The following is a 12,714-nucleotide window of genomic DNA, read 5'->3' as shown; positions in this document are numbered from 1 at the left end:
AAGTAATAATAATAAATTTTGTTTTGTATATGCATTACTAAATGTGGTTAGCTGAGAAAAGAAACTAATAATAGTTATTAAAAGCTACCCTGGGAAGACCAATAAGCAATTCTGTTCATTAGTATCTTCCTAAATTTGTACTGAACAGAGTTATTTATGTGGCAGATATCAGTGCGGTAAGAGTTGTTGATTATACATAGAGTTTTTCTATGTGAATGGAAGTAAAACATGTTAAATTTAAACATCATATTAACTCATGGACATAAGGAAATGAATCATTAAATATGTGGTAGGTTGTCTCGAATTAGTTATCTGATTACTTTCTTGGGCTCTGGTCATCCCTTTGTGTACAGACCCTGGATACTACGTATTCATGTTGGTTACTGTCTTATAGTCTGTATGTTGATACGAATAATGGTGACTGCTGAATTTGCAACACCTTATTTATTTCCCTCGATGGTATTTCTTGCACGTTATCCTACAGAGATGAGCAAATATTTACACCAGGAATGTTGACATTGACTTAAGTGGCAGAACTAACAAAGGAAACTGTCCTTGATCCATACCATCATGTGGATTGCTCTAGTGGCTGATGGGTTTTTGCCTTGTTTTATCTAATTGCCCAGTTACCCTGAGAATATTATGGGCAGAGTCAGAAAAATACTCTGAGTATCCCTACTCCAAGTGGACACCTATGTGAAGAGGAGAAATAGTACACACTTTAGCATGTGTGAATTTTAATATCAATAATTATTTTTAATACTGACAGGTTAAGTGGAGCAATAATAACATGAAGAGGAGCATGCACTCTGCAAAAACATCTTCTGTAGCACACAAACTTCGGTCTTCCAGTTTTTATGTTTATCAGCATCTTGAGAGACATTTATAGCCCCTCACACACTCCTTTCTGATTCCCTTATTGATTAAGTTGTGATGCCTCCTGGACCTAGGACATGGTTCACTATTTTTCAATTAAAATGAAGAAATATCTTGTTTCAGGTTCGTTTCAAGCATTTGGCTTGTGGGACTCTGAGAGATGCTGTTGCCCATGACATGTTGGAATTATCATGATCAGCTACCCAGTTTGGATTTCACCCAGTGGCCAAGAGCTTTGCATGGTAGACGACAAGGGTTGGATTTTCAAAAAGAGTAAACCAGGTAAGGTTCGAGGGAGACACCTGATCATTTATCATTTGCTCTAAGGGCTTTAGTGTGCTGCCAAGATGTATTGAATAATGCATAGCTTTTCTATTTGTTTTCTAAGTCCACTGAGCAGGTTGTTGAAGAATGGGGCTCTCTTGGATTCAGGAGAATGTATATAGTAATAATTAAGTCCCTTTTCTTCAAGAAGGCGGAGCTATTTTAAGATACACATAAAGCAGGCCCAAGAATACTACAGATGCCAGTTTAATGCAATAGTCAAAAATTGCAAGCTATAGAGATTTTCTCTTTAAGTAACTACTCTGAATTCTAATGGCATAAACAGTTGTACTTTTGAAGATGTAGTAGAGAAAGTGTTGCCTTTAAGTGTTTATATTTTATACAATAGGGAAATGTGAATATCAGTCCATGGCATATGATCTTATAAATATGCTTCAAAGTTATTCCAATTCAGAAGATTATACCATTATTCTGCCTTTTATTTCTTTGAAAGTATTTATCATTCTAAGTTCTATTCAGGTATTATTTAAGATGGTGATACAATGACATTATCATTACTGTGGCTCTGAGAATTTAAACTTTTACACTCTTATTCAAGTACTCTTTGTATATACTTTGCCTATTGCATTCTGGAAACTCTTCTCAACTATTATCCGTATTTTGGTAAGATCTTCTTATCTTTCTTTTTAATTCTCTTCCTCCCCTAGAATATAATTTAAATTTATCAACAATTACCAGGGGAAAACACGTTATTCTTCTCCTATGACTTTAAGACCATCAAAACTTGGACAGCTTCTTTGAATTGTATGCATCACAAAGCAAGATTTTCTTCAAGTTCAAGAATAGAAACAGAGAAAATATAAGAAAAATTCATTAATTCAGAAAATAATAAGGGGAGATTATTCTATATCACCAATGCTTGAACTCCTTAAGCTTTTTACTAACACAGCTTTCTTACTTTCTGAAAATAAAGTAAATGGAACTCAGTCAATAAAGTATAGCCTAACAATTGTTTGGATATAAATGAGGACTTACTAAAATATTTGAAAACAATCGATTCTTTAAAGTTTAAAAAACATCCCTTTTAAATTCCCTAATGGCATATTTGGATATAAGATGATATCAAGAGAGTATAAACTCAAATAGTCTATTCTGAAGGAAAATAATTATGTAATAATGCAATTAGTAATTATCTTGTCACAAAGAGCTCTCCTCTGTTTGTGAGACATGTGTTTTCATTCTTTAGAATATTTTATCTTTCTGAACTGTGTAAGTAATCAACATGAGGAAAGTGTATAACAAATAATTTTGGTCTAAGTATTAGAAAGAAACATATCTTCTCTTCACACAGTCCTTTGAAGTGAATCTTGTTAATTAGGATGTACAGAGATAGTTCATTCCACTGCTCCACATAAAAATATATGATTTAGAAATGTCCTCTGGAACATAAAAATTTGACAGTGAATGCATATGTTTTCACAGTTAACTCTTCTAAAATGAACAGAAAATTAATACATTGCAGTTTTTTTACATTAGTTTTAAATTCATTTTTGTTCTTTGTTATATGAATGGCAGTTGCATTTTTTTTTTTTTATGGTGATGCATGCTAGCGTCTCTGTCAAGGCTTCCCAATTCTGTTCCTCAGAAGTTTATAACAAAGCCATAAATCTTGCAGTGTTCCTAAGCTTGGAAGCAATATTTCTCTTTTAAAGCATTTTTAAAGTAGAAGTTTGCCTAGCTCGGGGTTACATTACTATATGCTCATACATAGAAGCAATGGTAAGCTATAAAGACAGGATATTAACGGTGAGATTTTCCTAAGCATTTCTGATAATAGTATACCCATGTAACGGGATATATGGTCTCCAAGGTACCTCATGAAAAACATTTAAATAGCACCTATGTTTGTAATATATCCTTTGCTCTCTACAGAAAGCAATGGGCATTCTCTTCTGTGCAACTCTTAGTAATATGAGGACTTCTGAAGTAAAATCTTGAGAATTTAGTGAGGCAACTGATTTCATCAGGAAAAGTCTCATGTGAATCTTAAACATTTTCTGGCTGCAAATTTATTTGCCCTCTAAATATTTTTTAAATGCCTAACACATGTAAAACAGTGTGTGGCCAGAAATAAAATAGAAACCTCCCCTGCCATGTCCTCAAGTAGTTCCCACCCACAGAAAAAAAAAAAAAAAAAAGAAAAACTTCAAAAACAAAAACCCCAGATATGTGAACAGCTTATTCCAGGAAAAATGAATTAAAAAACTTTAATGATATGTTTCAAGCAAAATTCTTCAGAGATTAAGATGGACTATTGAAAGTGTTAAAAAGTATTAGAAGGTTTAAGGGACATTTCAACTGCACAGCAATAAATTGAGGAGAATTTTAGTCGATGGAAAATCAATATGAAGGCATGAGAGGCTCAGGGTACAGTCTGAGAAAGTCACCATCGTGTAAAAGTAAATGTTATGCTTGAAGAATGGAAAGCTTGACACTGGATTATAGGGAGAGATGCAAGAAGAGGCTGGACATATAGGTAGTGGCTGGACTGGAGTGTTTTGTACGCACAGCTATGGTGGTTATAAATACGAAAGTGATGTAATATAATTTATATTTCTTTTAAAAAAATGATTCTGGCAAAGGGTGGTGTGGGAGCAGGGAAGGTATGTGCAGAAAGAAATATAAATTAAAAGCATTCAGTTCCATGAATGCAGAAATGTTTTGTGGTTTCTAGGCTACTGCATAACCAGCACCTAGAACAGTTCTGGTCCGTCATGGATTCTGTTATTCTCTGTTAAATGCTGACTAAATTAATGCCTTCCAGTGATAATCAGTACATTTCTACATATGCAACTTTTTCCTTGTTAAAAAATAGTTTAGAAACCCTTCATAAAAAGGATGAAAAGAATTTAAGTGTTTTTCATCACACCCATTCGCACACACACATACACATGCTAAAGTCTCTCTCAGTATGTGATTAAAATTAAAGCTCAAATCCTGTTCCTAAAATTTATGCTTCAATTAAGATGAGGGCAGCTGCTACCCTACTTTATTTCTCTTCTGAGACTTTTTTTCTCTCAGGCTTTATCCTTCCCTTCATCGTTTTATCATCACATCAATCACTATGTTTCCTCCTCGGGGACACGGCATGCATCGCAGGCACATTTTTATGGCTAGAAAGCAAACCTAGCCTACTTGGCACGTACTGCTTACTTAAACCTAATTAAGTAATTCTGCTGAAAGTATCACATCTTTTCCATCACAATGCACATGTGGTCAAAATAATGGGAACACTTTAAGGCTATGGAACATAACTAGGGAAGGGAGCCTAAAGAAGACACAAAACACAAAAATGTGAACTTTAGCTCAGCTTGCTTTGATACAATCCTCTAATGAGCCAGGGCACATTAACACCTCTAGCAGAGGAATCTCCTAACTCACAGCATCATTTTCACTCCAGTTATTTTATTGAAAATTGCCATTGTTGTAGGGCTCCCAGTAGACGCCAGAGTCAGTATATTTTATATGACTGAATCATCTATTTTCAGAGAAGTTCTCTTACAGTCTGGGAAAAATCCAAGAACTTGTTTCTAAATATGCAGACTAGGGAAATGTAGATATTATTCACTAAAATGTAATATTCTTGAGGCCATGATCTTTGTTTTTCTTCTTTAAGGCCTAACTCCAGAGCCACATACATACTCAATAAATATGTATGATGGTTGACTGAATGAGTATCAACACCTGTGCTTAAGATCAAGCTTCTGTATTTTTAACAGTAGGAAGCAAATCTCTCTCTTGTTGGTAGGACCAGTTAGTATTTGGCTCACCCTATCTATTTTTCGATAAAGACTATCTTATCCTCTCATGGTTATCAATACTGCCATTATTTAGTAACAGTATCATTTACTAGTACCCATACAATATATGATAGTATGGAGGATTTAATCTAAAAAAAACTAGAAAAAAAAAGAAAAAAAATTATTACATGTCTTGTCACCTTTATGAATATAGTTCTCTTCCACAAGCTTTCACAGACTTTTCATTTTTACTTTTTATATGTCTCAAATGATTGGGAGAAAGGTTTGCCATTTTCTAACTGTTGGGTATATATGTTACTCTGGATAGAATTTACTAGAATGCTGCCATCACAGTCAGCTTCCCTACTCTTTTTTGAGGAGGCAGTTTATAGCAAATTGTGATTGGCCTATGAACTGTCAAGTTTATAGGTATTGGCTTTAATAAGGCCTGAGTTTGAATCCCAGCTCTGATCACAAATTTTGTGATCGCCAATTTCCAATCAATAATATGGAGATATTAGTAGTGGCCTCAGGGTGCAATTGTGAGGATTAAATGAGATCATAGATATAAAACACTCAGCAGAGTGTCTGATACATTATAAATAAGTTATTACTATTAGTAGTAGTATTATGTAAAATCTACATTTGTAGTAGGTCTACCTAGAAGTTAATTTGTTTAAAACCAAATGTCAGAGTATCTTACCCTTGGTCTAAGAAGTAAATGAGATAATTTGAGGAAAGTGCTTACCAGAATTCCTGATGCCTCATAAGCACTCAATAAGTGGTAGTTGTTGTGGTAGCGGTTATTATTATTCACTTTAATAAGCATTTTTCTTCTTCAGACTCTTTGAGGAAATCTTGGTCTAATCTATTTCTTCATTTTTTTAAATTATTATGGGTGCATAATAGCTGTGTATCTTTATAGGGTCCATGTGATGTTTTGATACAGGCATACAATGTGAATTAATCAAATCAGGGAAATTAAGGTATCTTTCACCTCGGACATTTATTATTTCTTCGTGTCAGGAATATTCCAATTCCACTAATTTTAAAGTGTACCTAACTTATTGTTGATTATAGTAATTTTGTTGTATTATTAAATATTTTCATCCCATCTATCTAACTATACTTTTGCACTCATTAACCATCCCTAATTTATCCCCTTCCCCCATTGCTACCCTTCCCAGCTTCTAGTAACCATCATTCTACTCTCTGTTTCCATGAGAGCAATTGTTTTTAATATTTAGCTCCCACATATGAGTGAGAACATGAGAGAGATATCTTTCTGAGCTTGGCTTATTTCACTTAACATATGTTCTCCAGTTCCATCCACGTTATTTCAAATGGCAGGATTTCATTCTTTTTTATGGCTGTATAATATTTCATTGTGTATATGTACCACGATTTCTTTATCCATTAATCCATCAAGGGACACTTAGGTTGATTCCAAATTTTAGCTATTGTGAATGATGCTGCAATAAACATGGGAGTGCAGATAATTTTTCAATATACTGATTTCCCCTCTTTGGATATATACCCAGCAGTGGGATTTCTGTGTCATATGGTAGTTCTGTTTTCAATTGTTTGGGGAACTTCCATACTTATCTTCATAGTGGTTGCACTAATTTATATCCCTACCAACAGTATGCAAGGGTTTCCCTTTCTCCACATCCTCTCCAGCATTCATTATTGCCTCTTTTATAAAAGTCATTTTAATTGGGAGCAGTAGATATTTTTCATTATAGTTTTTATTTGTACTTCTCTGATGACTAACAGTGTTGAGCATTTTTTCATATACCTGTTGGCTATTTGTGTGCCTTCTTTTCAGAAATGTCCATTCAGATCCTTTGAACATTTTTTAATCGAATTATTCAATTTTTTCCTATTGAGTTGTTGGTGCTCCTTATATATTCTAATTATTAGTTTGCAAATATTCTCTCCCATTCTGTGAGTTGTCTCTTCCATTGTTGATTATTTCGTTTGCTGTGCAAAAGGTTTTTAGCTTGATTTGATCCTATTTCTCCAATTTTGCTTTGCTTGCCTGTGCTTTGGAGATATTACTCAAAAAACCCTTGCCTGGACCAATGGCCTGAAGCATTTCTCCAAAGCTTTCTTTTAGTAGTTTAATAGTTTCAGGTCTTAGATGTAAGTCTTTAATCCATCTTGATTTTATTTTTGTATATGGTGAGAGAGAAGGGTCTAATTTCATTCTTCCACACGTGGACATCCAGTTTTCCCAGCACCATTTATTGAAGAGACTGTCCTTTACCCACTGTATGTTCTTGGCACCTTTGTCAAAGAGAAGTTCACTATAGATATGTGGATTTATTTCTGGATTCCCTATCCTGGTCTAATCTATTTCTATCAACAACTTCCTTCTCAGGACAATGACAGTTCTATGAGTTATGGTTAGGATTGTGACTTTGAGATAATGTTCTTTTTAATAATCTATTGTAGTTTCTATTATAGTCATATTGCTGGCTGCCTTGATATTGAGGTAAACAGCATTTTTATAACAACTAAAGATTACCAGAATGGTTTTCCTTACCAAAATTATGGTCTTTGGAATCAGTACAACACATTATAAGCCACTAAATGAATTATTAACATATATCTTAGAGTAGCAAATAAATCATCCTGATCTATTGTCAAAAATCTCTAATTTGGAAATACTACTCTAATGTACACTCACAGAGACTGTCTTTGGAAGTCCCTGACATTAATCAAGGAATATCTATAATTATGCCTTTAACCTTTTCTTATTATCTATATTTTATAAAAAAGACTATCATTGATTTTAAAAAGTTAGAATTAAAACTGCTTTTAGCATGGTCAAATAATACTTAAAAAATAACTGTCATGATTAATCCACCACATGCCATCTAAAACCATATTAGGAGATGAATGGGGATAAACCAAAGACAATTTCAAGAGTTTCTGGAGAGCGCTTTGTAGACTATTGGTTTTCGGTGGGTCCAGTCTTCTCAGTGAAGGCAGAATCTAGATCATCAGCTGAGATGTAAAGGAAGAGAGTGTAGACAGAAAACTGCAATAAGAGGTAGACAGTAAATTAACCAGCGCTGAAAGAAAGGTTTCCAAGTTTTGGCAAAGGGACTCAGGGATGTACTGTGCTTGGGAAAGTAGCACTGAAGTGAAAGACTATGGAGCTGGATGGAAAGCCAAGCAAAATCATTCCAGGGGCTGACGTTTTGATAAAATGTGTGCAAGAGGTTTTGAACTGAGTGATTAGAAAACCCCTGAGTGAGCAGTGGAACATTTCGTTAGAAAGGATTTATTCATTCTGGGGAAAAGATTTAGTATGAAATTAAGATACTGCTAGAGATAATCTTCACAAAGTCACTTCTGAAGAAACAGGTAAGGAAGAATAACCAATACCTAAATATATCATGTCTCTGTCTATTAAATCCAACATGATAATAGCCATAAACTAATAATAATAACTACCCTAAATTAAATATCAGGCTCAACACAGGTCTTCTGTGCAAGAGTGTATGTACTCTGAAATGTGGACATAGTTATATGCATATTCAGGATGAAAACACTGAGACAGAGAGAGCTGAATAATTTACCCAGGCTCACTCAGCTAATGTTTGCCAGGGTGAGTTTTTCTCCAAAGATCTCCTCTTTATAAAACCTGAGTTTTTCATTATATTAACCTCTTTTTCATTTCCTGAAACTAATAATTCAACCTCTATACAATTATACATGTGAGATTTGCTCTATTATATAGTAATTTTGTATTATTTCATTGTATTCTTGTTGCATGTGTATATTTTGCTTTTCCATGAATTTGAAAGTAGCTTAAGAGTTAGAACCCACAGTGTTTCCTTTTATGAAGGGCCCATCACTCTAGTGCTATGATAGGCCCTCATTCTTTTATTTCAGCATATTACGGGTGTGCAAATGTTTAGATTATATATATTGCCTTTGCCCCGCCTGAGTCAGAGCTTCAAGTGTGTCCATCCCCCAGATGGTGTACACCGTACTTATTAGGTGTGCATATACCCATCCCCTCCTCCCTGCTCCCACCTGCCCAACACCTGATGAATGTTATTACTATATGTGCACTTCAGTGTTGATCAGTTAATACCAATTTGATGGTGAGTACATGTGGTGCTTGTTTTTCCATTCTTGTGATACTTCACTTAGTAGAAAGGGCTCCAGCTCTATCCAGGATAATACAAGAGGTGCTAGATCATCATTGTTTTTTGCGGCTGAGTAGAACTCCATGGCATACATATACCACATTTTATTAATCCACTCATGTAATGATGGGCACTTAGGTTGTTTCCACATCTTTGAAATTGTGAATTGTTAGGTCCTGATTCTGAACAAATGTTTGCTGATGGTAATGTTGACAACCATCTGGTTTCCCCTTTCATCAAAGAGCAGAATACTTCTGTACAAACTTCACATATAATTCCTGACATAATTTTATATGTAAATTTATATGCCTATGATTTATTGAATATTTGTATAAAGGGTTAAGTTAAAAATCATTTAAACAGTACTTTGTTATTCATCTAAATGGGATTTCCTTTCCTTTAAAGAAAGTACTAGAGCAATTTAATGCATCATTTTTCAACATATATTTGATGGAACACTTGTTTGGAGGTAAATGTTCCATCTACAAAGGGTTTTGTAACCAAATACATTTTGCTGGTATGTCGATTTACGATAAGGACTGTTGCTGAGCAGGGACTCAAAGAGAGTTTAGGTTTGCATGCCACATGGGCCCACTCCTTTCTTGAATAATTAGAGGATTGTTGATAATCAGGGGAAAATGAATGGTTTTGAGCTATCTTTTACAACAGTTTACAACTTTGGTGTTAAGAATATAAGCCTTGGCCAAATGTTAATACATTCTCATTCTCTTTTTTCCTTCTCTCTCTCTCCTCTTCCTTCCTCTCTTCCCCCCTCCTCCACGTCCTGCTCCTCCTCCCCATCCTCCTTCTCTTCCTGCCATCCACCCCTTATGCCAAAGTCCTTCTCCTTCCTCTCTCTCCTCCCCAGCCTACGAACATGCTAACATCTTCTTCTTTGGGCTTCCCTGTATTTAAATCTAAACAGATCATCACCACCAGTAGCATATTCTTCTTTAGCTATATTAGTATCATCGATTAGTTTATAACATTCTTTTTTATTCAAGCAAATTCTGGATACTTCTCTCTGACCAGAGAAACATTGTGATTTTAAGGCAACATTTACAGATGGAGTATCTTTTACTGGAGAATTGCCTTTCAGAGGGAAACCTCATTTTCACACTCTTAATAGTAGAATTCTATATGTAGGCTACATTTTACACATTCAAAATGCAGCTTAATTATTAAGCCAAAGCCAGTTAGTGCCAGACTGCATCACTGCCACCATCTTCAGGAGGTTTTAACTGAGAGTCTTTTTTGCATGGGCACAGGGCCATATGAAACATTTTCAATTTCTGTCTGCTTAAGTGTTAACTTTACCCTCAAGGAAGGTTATGCCAATGACAAGCAGAGCAGATGTGTAACATTGTAAAAAGGAAAAGAGGCAACGCTATACATGATTGTAGGAAGCTCGGGTAGATGATAAATACTTCAGAGATTCAGAGAAAGAAGAGGTCTTGGTGGGCTGGAGGCTTCATGGAAACTTCATGAAGGAGGTGAAGCCAGGGCCAGTTGCAAAGAAAGGGTAAGAATTTGGAACACTAGTGAAGATGAAGTGGGACATTTTTGCCAAAGAATATGCTGAGGGCAGAGGTTCAGGAGAAAAACATATGACTTGTTCAGGAGGAAGTGAATGGATCTTTTGCACAGAAACATTTGCAAGAACAAGTACAGAAAGAAATGTTTCAGAAAGTAACTGGGAACAAGATTGTCGAAGGCCTTTAAATTTCGGGGTAAAGATGCTGAATCTAAATTCTGAATCTATTCAATGGAAAGTCACTGAAATGTTTGGTTATGAGGAAAAAAGTGTAGAACAATGCATTTAAGGGAAACTAAACCAGGTAAATACAGCTTTTTAAAGCTTATTCGTTTTAATCCTTTATTCTACAAATAAACATATCATAGGGAAAAAGAATTGTGCAAAATATGACAGATTTGAGATGAGAGTCTGAATGGAGGTGGGGAAACCAGTAAGGAATGAAGAAGAACCATCCAGACAGGAAGTTCTAAGAGCCAAACTTGGGAGAGCCACAGCAAGAGTTGGGTGAGAAGCTGTGGGTTTCAAGATTGCATCTGTTTATTAATAAGGAATATATGTAGATGACATGAACCATGGAGTCCTTCTGGAAAAAAAAACAAAAAAAAATCTTAGGCATATAATTCATTTCAGTCTGCTTGACTTTCGTAGGTGAGCCAGAGACAAGAGCTCTTAGCAATTATACCACAGACACAATAGCAACTTGTGAACGATGACTATATTGCAAATGTTACTGTGGGAAATTATGTCTTCAGACAGCCTTAATAACAGAACTGAAGAAGCCCTCAAACAAGCCCCCCCTTGCTGCTATTACTGCTGCAGCTCTGACAGCAACGATTGAGTTCACCTGGGGCTAAATTATCCAATACTAGTAGCATTTATATGCTGCGTTATTTACTTGCAACTGAAAATGCCCTGAGTTTCATTGTTGATATTTATAATGATATCTCATAAATACCTCTAAATTAACTTGGACAAAAGTGAAAGATCATTTAACCTCACAAACTTGCCCTATGATTATTTAAATTCCCTGCACCTGGCAATCTTCTCCATCACTCCTGCCATATCTCACCATCACTACGCCTTTTCTGTTTTTGAAGTACTTTTTCAATCCATTTGCTTCTCTCCAGCTCCAATGCCACACCTGTAATTTGGGCCCAATACTTTCTCTCCTAGATTCCTATAGTAGTCTCTTTCTTTTTAAAAATGTTTTCCTGCAGTAGTCTTTTTTTTTTCAAACAATCCTCCCACCTCAGCCTCCTGAGTAGCTGGGATTACAGGCATGTGCTACCATGCCTAGCTTTCTGCAGTGGTCTTTTAGTAAATCTCTCTGACTTCAGTTTTGTTTTCCATCCATTCAAAACCTACATCAAAAGCAATTCCCAATACCATCCCCATCCCCTTAGGGATAAAGCACGATGTCTTAACGTATCCTGGGAAGTTCACAATCAAACTTCTTTTTCTCTCTTGAGATTCATCCCTCCTATGCAGGTACTTTCCCATTTGCCTCATTGCTATTTCATGGTGTTTGTCCTCCCCTGCTGTGTTTATCTGGCTCATATTTGCCCCTTTTGGCCCCTGAACATACTTGTACATCTATTTTTCTCTCTAGAATGTGAGTCTTCTGAGATGGGGACCAGTTCTTATTCATCTTCGTGTTTGCAGAACATTCGTATTACTATTTCACAGAGCTGGCATGTATACATGAACATATGTCTTTTCTTCTCAATTATATCAAGAGTAAGTCACGTAATTCTTTGTCAATTTTGATGACTGGTAATCAAACCCTACTCCCCTCTTTGCCTTTATTTAACTGAAACGCCAATATGGGATAGGAGGAAAGAACAACAAGTTCTAGAAAATCTAGTAAAAATGTTGTGGGCTGGCAAATATGATGGAAATTATCAGGATTGAAAACAAAAATTCTGTCTCCCGCACTAGAAATATTACAGATGGTATTCAAATGTGACTCAAAAATGTGATTTCATAAAATAATAGTGTTTATATGAGCAATTCTAAGTAGATTGAAAACTAATTCTGATAGAAAATTTTT

At 35.4% G+C, this 12,714-nt stretch overlaps 1 protein-coding gene across 1 annotated transcript in view; it reads left to right on the top strand.

Moving 5' to 3' along the window:
* The first annotated feature begins 993 nt into the window (after window positions 1–993).
* LINGO2 (leucine rich repeat and Ig domain containing 2) overlaps window positions 994–12,714 on the top strand; it is a 369,980-nt gene continuing 358,259 nt past the window's right edge. The window contains exon 1 of the mRNA XM_012646419.1: window positions 994–1,158. The gene's annotated coding sequence lies outside the window, so the exon portion shown is untranslated. The remainder of the gene's footprint in view (window positions 1,159–12,714) is intronic.

This window comes from Propithecus coquereli, unplaced genomic scaffold (genome assembly GCF_000956105.1).
Source record: "Propithecus coquereli isolate 6110/MARCELLA unplaced genomic scaffold, Pcoq_1.0 Scaffold106, whole genome shotgun sequence".
Classification (NCBI taxonomy): Eukaryota; Metazoa; Chordata; class Mammalia; order Primates; family Indriidae; genus Propithecus; species Propithecus coquereli.
This window is presented reverse-complemented; position numbering and strand designations above follow the sequence as displayed.